The sequence below is a fragment of the Marmota marmota genome, unplaced genomic scaffold, assembly GCF_001458135.2.
Source record: "Marmota marmota marmota unplaced genomic scaffold, marMar, whole genome shotgun sequence".
Lineage (NCBI taxonomy): Eukaryota > Metazoa > Chordata > Mammalia > Rodentia > Sciuridae > Marmota > Marmota marmota.
This window is the reverse complement of record NW_026003526.1, coordinates 449,896-464,211: the sequence shown is the minus strand read 5'-3', so window position 1 is coordinate 464,211 and position 14,316 is coordinate 449,896.

The window sequence follows — 14,316 nt, the reverse complement described above, 5'->3', positions numbered from 1 at the left end:
CCAGAATTTTATTGAGGATTTTTGCATCTAGGTTCATCAGAGATATTGGTCTGTAGTTTTCTTTCTTTGAGGTGTCTTTGTCTGGTTTCAGAATCAGGGTGATGTTGGCCTCATAGAATGAATTTTGCAGAGCTCCCTCTTTTTCTGTTTCCTGAAATAACTTGAAAAGTATTGGTATTAATTCTTCTTTAAAGGTTTTGTAAAACTCTGCTGTATACCCATCCGGTCCTGGGCTTTTCTTGGTTGGTAGTCTTTTGATTGCTTCTTCTATTTCATCCATTGATATAGGTCTGTTTAAGTTGTGAGTATCCTCCTGACTCAGTCTGGGCAAATCATATGACTTAAGAAATTTATCGATGTCTTCACTATCTTCTATTTTATTGGAATATAGGTTTTCAAAATAATTTCTAATTGTCTTCTGTATTTCTGTAGGGTCTGTTGTGATATTGCCTTTTTCATCCCATATTTTAGTAATTTGAGTTCTCTCTCTTCTTCTCTTCATTAGCATGGCTAAGGGTCTGTCGATCTTATTTATTTTTTTGAAGAACCAACTTTTAGTTTTGTTAATTTTTTCAATAGTTTCTTTTGTTTCAATTTCGTTGATTTCCACTCTGATTTTAATTATCTTTTGCCTGGTGATTAGCAGGAAAACACAACAGAGAGATGCCGGAAAAAGGAGGTACCTGGAGCCAGCCCAAGAGTCATTGCTAAGTGAGCTTCAGACCCAGCACAAGGCCCTCACTCACCTGGGAGCTCAGGGATTTTGTTCCAAAGGCAGATTATCTTGAAGGACCTTGTTGGAGCTGGTGTTCATGAAAGTTAATAATTAAGAGGTGGGATTGCTTGGTTTCAGCATATGGATTATTGTACAGCTGACAGCCTCTTAGTAAAGGGGAATGCAGTGTGGAGTACAGGTGGCAGATGAACTCTCGGAAATGCCCCACTGCTCAGGGTAAAAATCAAATGCATTGTGAAGAAACAGAACATCACCCTCTTCCAGGAAGTGCTCCAGTTGGTACCAAGACAAAGGGCAGAGACCTGTGGAGGGTAGTGAGGCTGACATGCCCTGTCCCATAAGCAGAGGCCAGTCTCACATCAGGATTTGGAAACTCCTGTGTGGATAAACTGGGAGGGGTAGAGGTCACAGAGAAGGGGGGGATTGTTCTTAAGTTGGCAATTTTTACTGTCTGAAAACATTTGTAATAAATAGTTTCTAAGGAAATTTACCAGTCAGAATGCTGTTACTGTTGTAGGTGCATCCAGGCCATAGCTAAACCCACAGGGAAAAATGGTTTTCTGATCCTCAGTAAAATCCAATTCTCTCAAGTCCTTGGGGTTGGAGGACAAATGAAGCTGTAGGAGCTCCTTTGCCTTAAATGCCTTTGACCTTGGAAACCCCAAGGCTTCCTGGACACCCCCACCCCTCCACATTGCTCACTCCTTCCTTCATGCCATTCTCTCAGGAGGGTAGCTTTGGACCTTGATGGCCAGGCTTTGGTGAGTTACCTCTGGCCGCCCAAGTTGCTTATAGGATAAATGACATCTATTAAGAAAATACATGCAAAACATTGTTGGATAAACTCCCTGCTTCCATTGAGAACCCTCTCTGTAAGCAGAGGCCGAGTGCAGAGCCAAGAAAAGGGCAAGCCACTCCAGGTTGGTGGGTAGTCAGGGGTGCATTCAGAGGAAATGCTCAGGTGAGGCCCCTGGGCGGCAGCAGGATGAGGCAGCCCTGCACTCAGAGCTCAGGCCTGTGCAGCGTCCATGCTGCGGACAGGAAGAGGAAGTCTCTGGTGGTGCGCTAAGCCATGCGGCTGCTTTCTTAATCCATGCACTTTCTACCTTGAGGGTTGTCACATTCCCACAGTCTGGGGACACTGCTAGTGTCCTGGGGAGGGGGAGTTCCCAGCAGCATCAGTTTTCTTGGCCCTGGGAGCTTGCTCCACACCACACCCCAGGCCTCTCTTCTGTTGGGTCCTGTGCAGCTCTATTCATAAGCACAATCATAAGTAATTGTCTATTGAATCTCCATCATTCAACAGCTCCTTCCCTGTGTGCACAAATCTTAATCTTATTGGTCAGCTGGGTTCTCTGTCTTTCGTTCTCTCTTCCCCTCTCTCTCCTTCTCTAGTCAGAGTTTTGCAAGACCAGAATCAACCCCTCATATAAGACGCCAGTTTATAACCTGGTGCCATTCATTCTGTCCGTTCAGAAGTCATTGACTGAACTTCTTAAGGACAAGTTTTTCCATTTTTGTGTCTTGGGAATTGCCAGAGGACTTGGCATATAAATATTTGCATTTGTGAATTATTTTATTGAGTCTAATCCAACTGAAAGGTTTTCAGTAGAGAGCCACGGCTACTTCCCTGATGGACCACTGTGTCCATGGACCTACCATCAGCAGCAACTGGGAGCTGGCTAACTGCAGAACCTGAGGTTCTAGCCCATATCTGCTTCTCCTGCAGGTACATTTAAACACACCCCCAAGTAATTTGTATGGAATCACAGGTTGAGAAACACTGAACTACACTCAGCATCTTGAAAATCCAGACCTAGGAAAACAAGCTGTTGCAGTTCCCCAGATTTTAAAGCTGAAGGCCCCGCTTTCCTCGAGACTGCTCATGCACAGAACAGTGAGGTCAGTGAGGTGGGGCAGAGTTAAGCACAGCTTGCATTCCTGGTTCAGAGACTCAGCAAATCTGGAGTTAATTCAACTTCTGTGGCTTTTGGCTTTGGACACCAGCAGGCCTAAGCTGATATTCCTTTTCTGTGGAGTGGGGATCGTCACAGGACCCAGATCAATGAAGTGCTAGGAAGGCCTCATAATATTACCCACCTCCAGAAAAGCAGAAGAAAGGCTAATTTTGACACTTAATAAGCACCTTATAATTGAGAAATGGGATCTTAATTGAGAAAGTCTTAATTGAGAAATGGGATCTATTTTAAGACAAAATGACAGATGGATAAGAGCTTTGGCCTGGGCCTAGAATAGGAATGCCAGGTTTGGGTGTTTGACTTCGTCCTGAGGACAAGAGCAACCCCATATCTGGCAACCCTGAAGAGCCCTATGCAATTAATTTGCAAACTGCATGTGTGACTTCCAAACCGGAGCTTTTAGGGTGGCCAGAAGAAAGTATTTTAATGAGCTTCCCTGAACAATGTCAATTTAACATCAGTGCTGAGGATGATCTGCAATGATTGAGCAGATAAACGTGGACAGATATCTCCATGAGTGTACAGGACACCACACCATAGTGCCCTGATGTCATCCAGAGGCAGGGGGCCCCTTGGTCAGCTGAACCAACCAACCCCCAAACGGCAGTCAGGATGGCAAGAACCCAGGAAAACAGGTTCTCAGTGCATGGGGGTGTTGTCCATCTCAGTCCTTGCTGGGCAGGATTGAAGGGGTCAGTCTATCAGGCCATTCTTCATGATCCTTGATGGGGGGTCCCCTCTGAAAGTCATGGCATCTTCTAAGTTCTTCAAGTTTTTGTCTTTATTGTTGCTCTTCAGAATTAAACTATGATCTGTCCAACTTTTTAAGAAAACTTCTTGGTGTTCTCTGAATCAACAGTTTGATTCTTTTTTGAAAATTTTAAGCTATTACTTCATCAAATACATATATTTTTACCATTTCATCCTTTCTTCTTCTGAGTTTCCAGTTATACGTATATTAGACTGAAACTTACTCCTGAGCCTGAAGGTTGAATTCTATGTTTCCATACTCTTCTTTTGTAGTTGAATTTGGGGAAATTGTACTTCAGTTAGACAAAGCACTTAATTTAACCATTTCTTAGAATAATTATTTTAACCTTTGATTTTAGGCAGCCTTTTCATTGTCATGACCTAATGATCTCACAAGAACAATTTGAGAGGAGGAAGTGTTTATTTGTTGCTCAAGGTTTAAGCAGATTCAGCCCATAGTCACATGACTCCCTTGCTCTAGGCCTGAGGTGAGGAAGAACATCATGGCGGAAGGGCTTGGTGGAGGAAAGCAGCTCAGGACATGGCAGCCAGGAAGCAGAGAGAGCTCCACTCACCAGGGACGAAATATAAACCCCAAAGGCACTCTTTGTCTCCTCCAGCTACACCCAACCTGCCCACAGTTACCACACAGTTAATCCCCATCAGTGGATTAATCCACTGATTAGGCTGCACTTCTCATAACCCAGTCATTCCACCTCTGAATGTTCTTACATCTTCACACACATGAGCTTTTGGGGGACCCCTCACATCCGGACCACAACACCATTGGCTCATTTAACTTTCAGGGAGATGAATCATATTTAAACCACAGAAAATAAAATATATATATATGAAGTTGAAGTCAGCAAGAATGATGCCAGATTCACACCTCCCCCAGAGCAGATGCCAAAGTTGAAAACCTGCCTTCACTCCCTCGTTCTCAAAGGCCGATCAGCCAGATTTCTAACTAACAATAGCTTACAATTACTATTAATTAAAAAGAACAATGGCATGCCATGTTGCAATCTTCTATACCCTTCTGTCTCTATCTGTCTACTCATGAGATTCATCTGCACTATTTCACTTAAAACTAAAATATACAGAGATTCTCAAGTTGCCTAAAGTCATCACACTATTGGGGGATGGAGAAAAGGTCAGAACCCAGACAATGAGTCCCCTGAGTTCACAAGGTCTTAGATGTTCAGAAATGCACCTTCCCCCCAGCAAGCTGGCACTCCTAGATGGCTGGGACTGCACCAAAATAATCGGGGGGTGATGAGCAACTTGTGTACGTTGATGCAGCAGGAGTGGGAGCTGTTTATTGTAGGACAGGAGGGGTATATATACATTCCACACAGCTTATCTTAATTAACATAAACTAGATACAGCAGTCAACCAATAAGGAATCTCCACACTTAATGGCTTGCTGGCATTACTTCACAAACCACTCCCTCTGGCAAAATGCCAGGTGCCATCTTGACTTGTTTACAGACCCTAACATTTCCCCCTTTTGTTTAATTTAAATAATGACCATAGTGGTTTTTACACACACACCATAAATAATCTGCTACATGCAGAAGGGGAGGATACAAAATGCCACAATACCAAGCCAATTGATGGCTCCATGTAAGAAGCCCTTGGAAAAATTATACCAGCAATGACACCGTTAGCAAAGATACCGAGTTACATTTTGTTGTAGATTACAGTTTGTTGTCTCAGTCCAGGTAAAGCAATCCAGGTAAGTTCTGCAGGCAGCTAGCTTGATCCGAAGTCTCGTTTGGTTCTCAGCAACACTGGAAATTCTTCCACCTTCGTCCTCACCGGCACTGGAACGAAGGCAGGAACTCTGGCAATGCTGGCTAAAGAAAATCCTGTAGCATTCCACTAAGAAAACAACCTTCTGAACAACTTAGTACATTATCTCAAGGTTTTTTAACATTTGAAATAAGCCTTAATAGTGCTCATTACTCATTAGCTTCCAGGTGTGGGAGAACCATTGTAGTTACTAGCCTTGGACATGATCAAACTTTAGGGACGCAGGCTGTCTTCTGCCTGCAGTGTCCCGAGCAGCCCCAGATGGTCCCAGGGAGAGTCCGGGGAGTGTTCTGGACTCAAACTGCCACTGGGAACAGGGAGCAAGAGCCTGCGAGACTGTGCCTCTGGGTCAGGTTTGGATTTGGGCTCTCACAGTGGCGTCACACTCTCTGGGCATGGGACGGGGAAGAGCCAGCTGCTGCTGCTTGGAAAGTCCTTGTTGCGCCATGATGGGCTCACACACGTGGCAGCCACCGTGCAGATTCACGCACCCTCTGGTAATGAAAAGTATTCAGTGATAGCCTTTTGCTGCAACTTTTTTCCTGATAATCCTTCCTCCTCTGAACTTTCTTCTTTCTGATTAGAGTTCCTGGGCTTCCATCAACACATGCCCTAACTATTCTTGGTTCCACTAGGGTGCCTCTTTCCCTTATCAATTTACTTAACACCACTTCCATATTTTCATAACACAAACAATACAATACACTGAGACAAAACAAGACACAAACATGCTGCATCAATCCTCTCCATTTTCTTGAAATGGCCATTTTTCCTCTCTCCCCATCTACTTAGGGATGAGCAGATTTGTTCCCATCCTATCTATGGATGGGCAGCTTTTTTCGTCACTTACCCCCAAGTGTCCCGGGCTCCCCATATGGGCCACCATCTGCCACAGTCCAGCTGCAGCAAAATAACCAGGGGGTGACGAGCAACTTGTGTACATTGATGTAGCAGGAGTGGGAGCCATTTATTGTAGGACAGGAGGGGTATATATACATTCCACACAGCTTATCTTAATTAACATAAACTAGATACAGCAGTCAACCAATAAGGAACCTCCACACTTAATGGCTCGCTGGTGTTACTTCACAAACACAAACCACTCCCTCTGTCAAAATGCCAGGGGCCATCTTGACTTGTTTACAGACCCTAACAAGAGCCTTGGAGCCTTTGCTGCTTCCTTTCCATACCCAGAGGGGCGAGTCCTGGTCTGAGCCTGCTGACCCTTAGCACTGATTCCCGTAGGGCGTGAAGAGTGGTCTCAGTGGATTCAACAGCCACTGGTTCCTTCTGGGAGGACACCCTCACCACCTCCTAGGAGTCACTCCACATTGTTTCCTACTGCAAAACCCTGGTGCTTTTGTAGCATCAACACAATGTAATTTCCCCATCTCCCTTGGGCTGAGCATAGCCCCGGCCCACAGCTATGCTGCCTGGAAACCGATTAAATGGGCTTGCAGAAACATCCCGTTTCTCTGAGAATAAGGGGGAACAGATTCATTTTCAATGAGCCATTTTTCCTTCCAGGCACAAGGACTTAATGTCTGTAGATAGATCAATTATTTTTAGCTATTAATCCATGAGCTTAAAAAAAAGAGCCCATGAAGCCAAATGCTCTGTCTTGCAATATTTGGGACACAAGTAAGACAAGCGAAATATTAGCACAAACTATTGTACTCAATTTTCTCTTCTTGGCAGTCAAACACATTTACATTGTTAAGCTACCAAAAGGCAAAATGTGGTGACTCCTGCCAAATGAAATAGGATAGAAAAATAAACAATTTGAGTCTGAATTCAAAGCCTGGCTCTACCAGTCTCAAGCCACATGGTCTTAGGCATACAGCTAAATGCCACTGACCTCAGTTTTCCCATTTCTAAAATGATAGCAATGATAATTCCTATGGGTCTGATTCCCTTCCAATGTTGCTCCCACCTCAGGGTCATACATGTCTATGCTTTTCCCTCTGCCTAGAATGCTGTTCCCTTTTGCCACGTCTCCTACTTACCACACGTGTGTCCTACATATGGTTTTTCATTAAGTTTTATATCTTGTCCATGTCAGATTCAGAGTTCTGCTTAGGCTTTCTCGCCGTTTTAACTCTTCTTTCCTAGATGGCTCAGATAATGAATTCATTTCAATGGATATGTCATTAATTTCCTGTTATGCATATCTATGACACTGGACACTCCACAAGAAGAAGAACCATGGATAACTGACCACCAGCATATCCTCAACACCTTGAATGCTCAGCATTTGGCAATGCTCAGTATCTAACAGATGGATGGATGGATGGATTAACAAGCATCTCCATGTTTATTGTGGCACTATTCACAATAACCAAGTTGTGGAGTCAGCCTAGATACCCATCAGTGGATGAAAGAATCCAGGAAATACTGTATATGTACACAACGGAGTATCATTCAGTCATAAAGAAGAATGAACTCATGTCATTTGCAGGAAAAGGGATAGATCTAGAGATCATCATGTTAAGTGAAAAAATCCAGACTCAGAAATACAAGTATTAAATTTTTTTTTCATGTAAAATCTACTAAAAGAAATAACAAAAGGAATCATGGGCTCAGAGGGAAGGGGTAGGAGAGAACTAGGGTAGACATGATCAAATTATTTATATGCATGTATATTGTCACAATGAATCCCATTATTTTGTGGAATAAATATGTACTTATTATACTAAAAATATGAGCATATGTGAATGGGATAATAAGAACATTCATATTATAGAATTATTACATTTTTCCATGTGAAGTCCTTGTCACAGTACCTATCAAGTACTAAGTATTTGTTGCCATGGCCTATTATTTCCTAGTCCTGCAAATGAAAGCATACTCTTAGTAATTCAACACAAATGTAGTGCCAATTGTAAAAACAGTAATAGTTCTACTGATGCATTTTATTTCTCTGGTCAAAAAACTGCATGATGCGATACTGAATTTATCTTTGACTTAAAGACTACTCATTTCCATAACTATGGATTAAAAAGAAACAGCAGCAATAATTTATCACAGAGATGTATTTTACATATGCATCTCTCTCTCTCTCTCTCTCTCTCTCTCTCTCTATATATATATATATATATATATATATATATATATATATATACACACACACACACACATACACACACACATACACACACACACACATACATCTACTCTCTCATCTGGAGATAAGAGTGGCTATGTGTTTACCTAGTGGCATCTAACTGTGACATTTCTCAGTCTCTTTACAAGACTTTTCATTACTTAAAGTGTATGCAAGTGAAGATTTTGCAGCTAATTCCAAACCATATTGCACAAGTAGACATAGGGCTGCTTGTTGATAATGTTATTCATTCTTTTGCTTCAAGTTTAAAAATCGCTCCTGGAATTTGACTAGAAACATTGGGTGACTGGATCCTCATTGGCTGGACCAGAGTTACCCTGTTGAGTTATTTTTCATTTCCAGCTTCAATGCAATTAGCGAGGCCATGTGACCAACTCCCAACCAATGGCAGGCAAGCAGCTGCAGGAGCCCCGCCCTTCCATCCCCTGCAGTGCCATCCTTCCATCACCCACCCTGCAGCCTCTGCAGAGTTTCTTCAGCTGGATGCCCTGCGTCACCCGAGCTGGAGGCTGCGGGTTGAAGATGGAGGTGCCCCCTGGAAGGAGGCTGACCCTGGGTCATGCCCTGTAGGAGAGCTGCTCACTTAGTGGCCTTGGCTTTGTGAGTTACTCCCTCTGTTCTCTTCTCTAACACAGATGACGTCTCCTTTCTTTTTCTCAGGAGTTTAGGGGGGAAACAGAAAAACTTACAAATCTTTCTGGGTATTGCTAAAAGTGGCAGGATTTCTGAGTTAACCAGTGTGTGGCCAGTGCTGGGGGGTACTGGACTCTGGGATGACCCTTACAGAACAAGCTTCCCAGTCTGTTCCTGTGCTGGAGAAGGGAATTATGAGAGGTAAATTTTACATGATTAAGAGTGGGACAAGAATGCAATGGCATTCTGTGATTGTATGAGATGGCTTCTATTTTTTCCTGTTTTGGGTGCCCAGGGTTTTTTTTAGCACCAAGGATGCATTACTTGCATAGTCTAAAAAATGGAAAAAAAAAACTAATTTGTTCCATCTCTCTCTACACCTTCTTGTCCCTTCATCCGCCGTGTTCTGGGTTTCATCCTCATGATTACAACTTCATCCTTATGAGATGGCTACAGAAGATCTAAGAATCACACTCTGATTGCTGTATTCTTGGTAAAATATTTAGCCAAAAATGATCATTGGATCAAAAGAGCAATCCTTCCCTAGAAATGCCCTGCGTTTTACTTGGTACTGGAAGGTGGGGGGCTATGAGGAAGCCTGGCATGATGAGGAGCCAAGGTAGGAATGATGATGAGCTGTGATTATCCATGAGCCACCCATTCCTGAGGCTGGGGACATGGGTGCCCAGACCAAGATGTTATGTGACTCAGAGAGAAAGGGGCAGTTGATGGACAGGTGTACAGCTGGCAGTGTGGGTCTCCACCTGAGCCATAGTACTCCTTCTGCTCTAACCCTAAACATACTTTTAAGTTAAACCATAAGGGACTTAAAATTTAAAATAAGGGCTTTAAAATTCTGGTCCCAACATCTTAACTTTTGTATTTGATCTACATACTCTCAGTTAAAATCCTACTTACCTGGGCAGGTGGGTAGTGTAGGTCACCATGAAGCCTGCAGCCTGCTGAGTCTTTGGACATTCGCTCAGGGGCCACAGAGGACTCTTTGGGGAACACTTGCTGCTGGGACAAGCCTCCCCTGGGCCATTTCAATCTTGCCTGCACATTCTTCCTGAGAGCAGAACAAGGCCTTTGTGTAAGACCAGAAAGCATTCCCAAGGACAAGTGAGAAAAATAGCCTAGTGTGTATCAGGCATTTGTGTGTATCAGGCATTCCCACCAGGAAGTGTGTTGCTTTGAGGAGGCTGCAGGGGAGAGAAATAGGGAAGAGAGGAATGGAAGGAGCCATCCTGAGTGGATTCATCACCAGCCACTTGTACCATCTGGGTTCTGTGACCAGCCTTCTCCCCCCGCCCCAGCCCCATGGGCTCAGCTGTCTGTTTAGATCCTGGGCCTGACATGGCCAAGAGACACTTCCTAGGATGCCTGAAATACCACCATTAACTACACCTTTAGACCCAACAGCTCCCTTTCCAGTTTTTTCATCCATAACCAAACCTGGTTCTCCTAGGGAAAGGACCAAAAATAAAAGTTCCTGATTGTTTCTGTGGAATATGTTTCAGAATGTGTCTTTCTTAGGAGAAGTGAACCAAGAGAGTCCTGGACATGGTAGAAGGATTATGAAGTCTCACGACTTTTTTCTGGGTTTGAATGTAAAGATCTCAAAAATATTGTGCTTAAAATGTCTCAGGAAACCAGCTAGGCAAGGTGGGAGAGGGTCAGGCGACTATTGGTTGGACTCATTGCAGTCAATGTAGTCCATGTGTATCTAGAAAGTATGTCATTTCTAAGATTAAAAGTACACATTGTTAACATCAGAATTTTGGTCACTGTTGAGAGATGTTCCCACAGCAAGGGGCCTGAGGGACTGCAGCAATGGAGAGAGTCACTGACTTGCTCACCCTGTCTCATGTCTTCACCTCCAATAGGACAAACTCAGCAGAAAAATCTAGACAGAATCTCAGACCCTACCTGGACCCTGATGATGTGCTTGTGTGCTTGCTCACACTCTTGTGCAAGTGCGCGCTCTCCCTTGCTCTCTGTCATCTGGCATGTAATTGAATTGTTGTTAAGTTAAACAGGTATAATTCCATTAGCCTGGGGGAAGATCATTATTAAGAAATAGAGGAGTTCTGCTTGGGAACGCCACACATGCTGGCCACGGTGTCTTAGAATTAACTAAAGCAGACCTAGAGACAGCCCTGGGGTCCACTTTGCCTAGGCCCATCTGGACACTGGATTCTATACCTTCTTCCATATGATATTTTGTTCTTTTTTGTAAAGAGTCGCTGAGTTGAGCAGCTGTTCTGATTGATGCATACTCCAAGGAGACTCAATAAATAAGTGACTATCTTGCCACACTTTCTGGGAATGTTGTAATGAAAAGTTCTCCAACATATGCGGGTACTTAATCTGCAGTTAAAAAGGCAGGCATTGTAATTAATTATCAGTGGAGTGTTATAAAAAACACAAGTTGCTATGTGATTAATAAGAAATTACTTGAAAAATTAAATCTAATATCATTAATATCCTAAGGAGTTCCTGAAGCCCTCATAAAATAAGCAATTACAGCTTTAATAAGTGTTGAGAACAACTGATTTGGAAATGAAGGACTTGGGGTCAGTTATTCTACAGAGCAGATAAATTCTAAGCAAAGTTGCCAGCCTTCTTTTTGAAAATCTAAGACTGTAAATGAATTTGACTGTATCAAAATAAGGGCCAGGGAGATTTTACCCATTCTTAACATCATAGAGAGCCATGCATTTACAATTTTATTTTATATTTTTTTTATTTTCAAATGAAATTGTATATCCATTTACAGAGAAAATATGGCACCCAGGGGGAAAAAAGCTAATTTTAAAAAATGAAATTAATATGCTATGGATAGATTGGAAGGACTACCACATTTTGCTATATTTAAATGTGTGGGTTGAAATAATTAATCCCATTCAAGTCTTTGAACACCCTTAGAAAATTGAAAACAAAACCAAAATCTAAACCCATTACTAAGCAAAGCAGCAACTACTACCCTAGTGACTTTACTACAGGAATGTCTCAGAATGTCTACAAAAATGGTCACGCCTGCTTGTGTTACACTTGATCTCTGGGTTTCTGTTAAAAAAATAGACCTCTTTATTGTGCTGAAATTGTCTTAGAGTCTCTAGAAGATTCCAGTCCCCCGTAGACACAGATTTCTCTATGGCATTTGCTTGATTTTATTCAAGGCTTATTACACTCCCTCCCAGTAAGTTGGTAATCTTTATTCTATGGCCCATTATCCACAAAGCTCAGTCTTCAGTCTCAGTGATGGTCCTTATCATGACAGGCAATGCCCCATGGTATCAGGCTGTTGACTGGATAAAGCTTACCAGCATATTGTGTTTGCCACACGTGGTGTTCAACTTCTTCTCCACTGGGAGATTTAATAGCAAGATATGGATTTTGTGTGTTGTTGAAAAGTTAGAATCCTAGCCATGCAGGTATTAGATTTGCATTAAAAGTGTTCAGCACTCAGCTAAGTTGGTCATAAGACTATAAAGACCAAATACTTTAATTTGGTCACAATTTTGTGATTCTTTCAAACAAAATAAAGACAGTTATAGCATCAATTGCATAATCAAAATTTGATGTTCCATTACTAAAGTGTTTGTGGCCCTTTGGTGTGCAGCAATAATATGATTGAGAAGATTTACTTTAATTTAAGATGTTTAAAGCTATTTTTCTCTACAGATTGCAAACATTTCACATTATTTTTTTTCTTGATAGAGACTCTGATGCCTGTTTACCAGAGTGATATTTATTCATTGGTAACTGTTGCTTTTTTTGCATTTAGGATATTTTGAAATCATTCCATAGCACTTGAGCTATTTCTTTCTTTACTGTCTTTCTCTCTGTCTCTCTCTCTCTTTTGAGGTCTTTTGGCAGAAACTCTTCTGAGTGTTTCACAAGGATTATGCCATTTAATCCTCAGCATTGCACAATAAAATAAATACTCTTATAATCCCCATTTCATATTTAAAGAATTTGAATCTCAGAAAGATTAGAGGGCTTGCTTCTAGCCGCATAGCCAGTGAGCAAGGAATGAGAATTCATTCCAGGTTGGAACCAAGACAGCTCATAGCCATATAACTGTTTTTCCAGGATATTTTGTTGTTGTTGTTGTTGTTGTTGTTCTGGAAAATAAGACTTTGCAGCCAACCATGAACTACTAATTAGGTCAGAGCATTTTGCAAAACCATTTATCCAGGCAATTAATTTGCTCACCTGAGTAAACAAGTTCATTTATCAGTCAATAGTTTACTAATCAACATCCTGACCTGGTTATCTCCACCTGTTTTAAACAATTAAACCAAAAAATTACTCCAAATTCAACCAGTTCTGACTTTGAAAGCCCCACCTTAAACACACTGAACCCAGACACCCAAAGCATAGAGATTCCTTACTGTGACTCTCTTGTGAAATATTAATAATATCCTCTGAAATCCTCTTTCATGCAGTTGGGTGATTACTGCCATCTTTGTTCCTTAAAGAGGATCTTTTCTGTTGGTCTCTGTGGGTAAGTAGACAGGCCACAACAGACAGCAACCTCATGGTCACAGTCATGTGACTGGCTGTCACAGTGACCATATCCTGGTGCCACCAACAGACTGGACCCTGAGATCAATGCTTGAAGGTGGTGCCAGCCATTTCCCTATCACTCCTCCTCCATCGTCTGTTTCTCTCACAGATCATTTAGCTGTGACTTTGTGAGCAGGTAAGAAGCAAATATGAAATTATTTTATAGACAAATGACAAGACTGTTGTGATTTAAACATCAGGAAGAATAGAAAACTTGATTTAAGAAAGAACAGCCCACAGAGACTCTGAAATAAATGAGTAGCTGTCACCTAATGCACAGAGAGTCGACTAACGCACAGAGAGTTGAATGTCCCCTGATCTGGGGTCCTAAAGGGCCTGTTTTCTGGGTGTTGACTGTCCCATAGATCTATGTAAACATTAGGTGTTGCAGCAGCTTCCTCTGGGGAAATTTTTTTTTTAATTTTTTTATTGTTGGTTGTTCAAAACATTACAAATTTCTTGACATATCATATTCCACACTTTGATTCAAGTGGGTTATGAACTCCCACCTTCACCCCATACACAGATTGCAGAATCACATCAGTTACACATCCATTGATTTACATATTGCCATACTAGTGTCTGTTGTGCTCCGCTGCCTTTCCCATCCTCCACCATCCCCCCTCCTTGCCTCTCCCCTCCCCTCCCCTCCTCTCTCTCTACCCCCTCCACTGTATAACCCTGAGGGTCTCCTTTCATTTCCA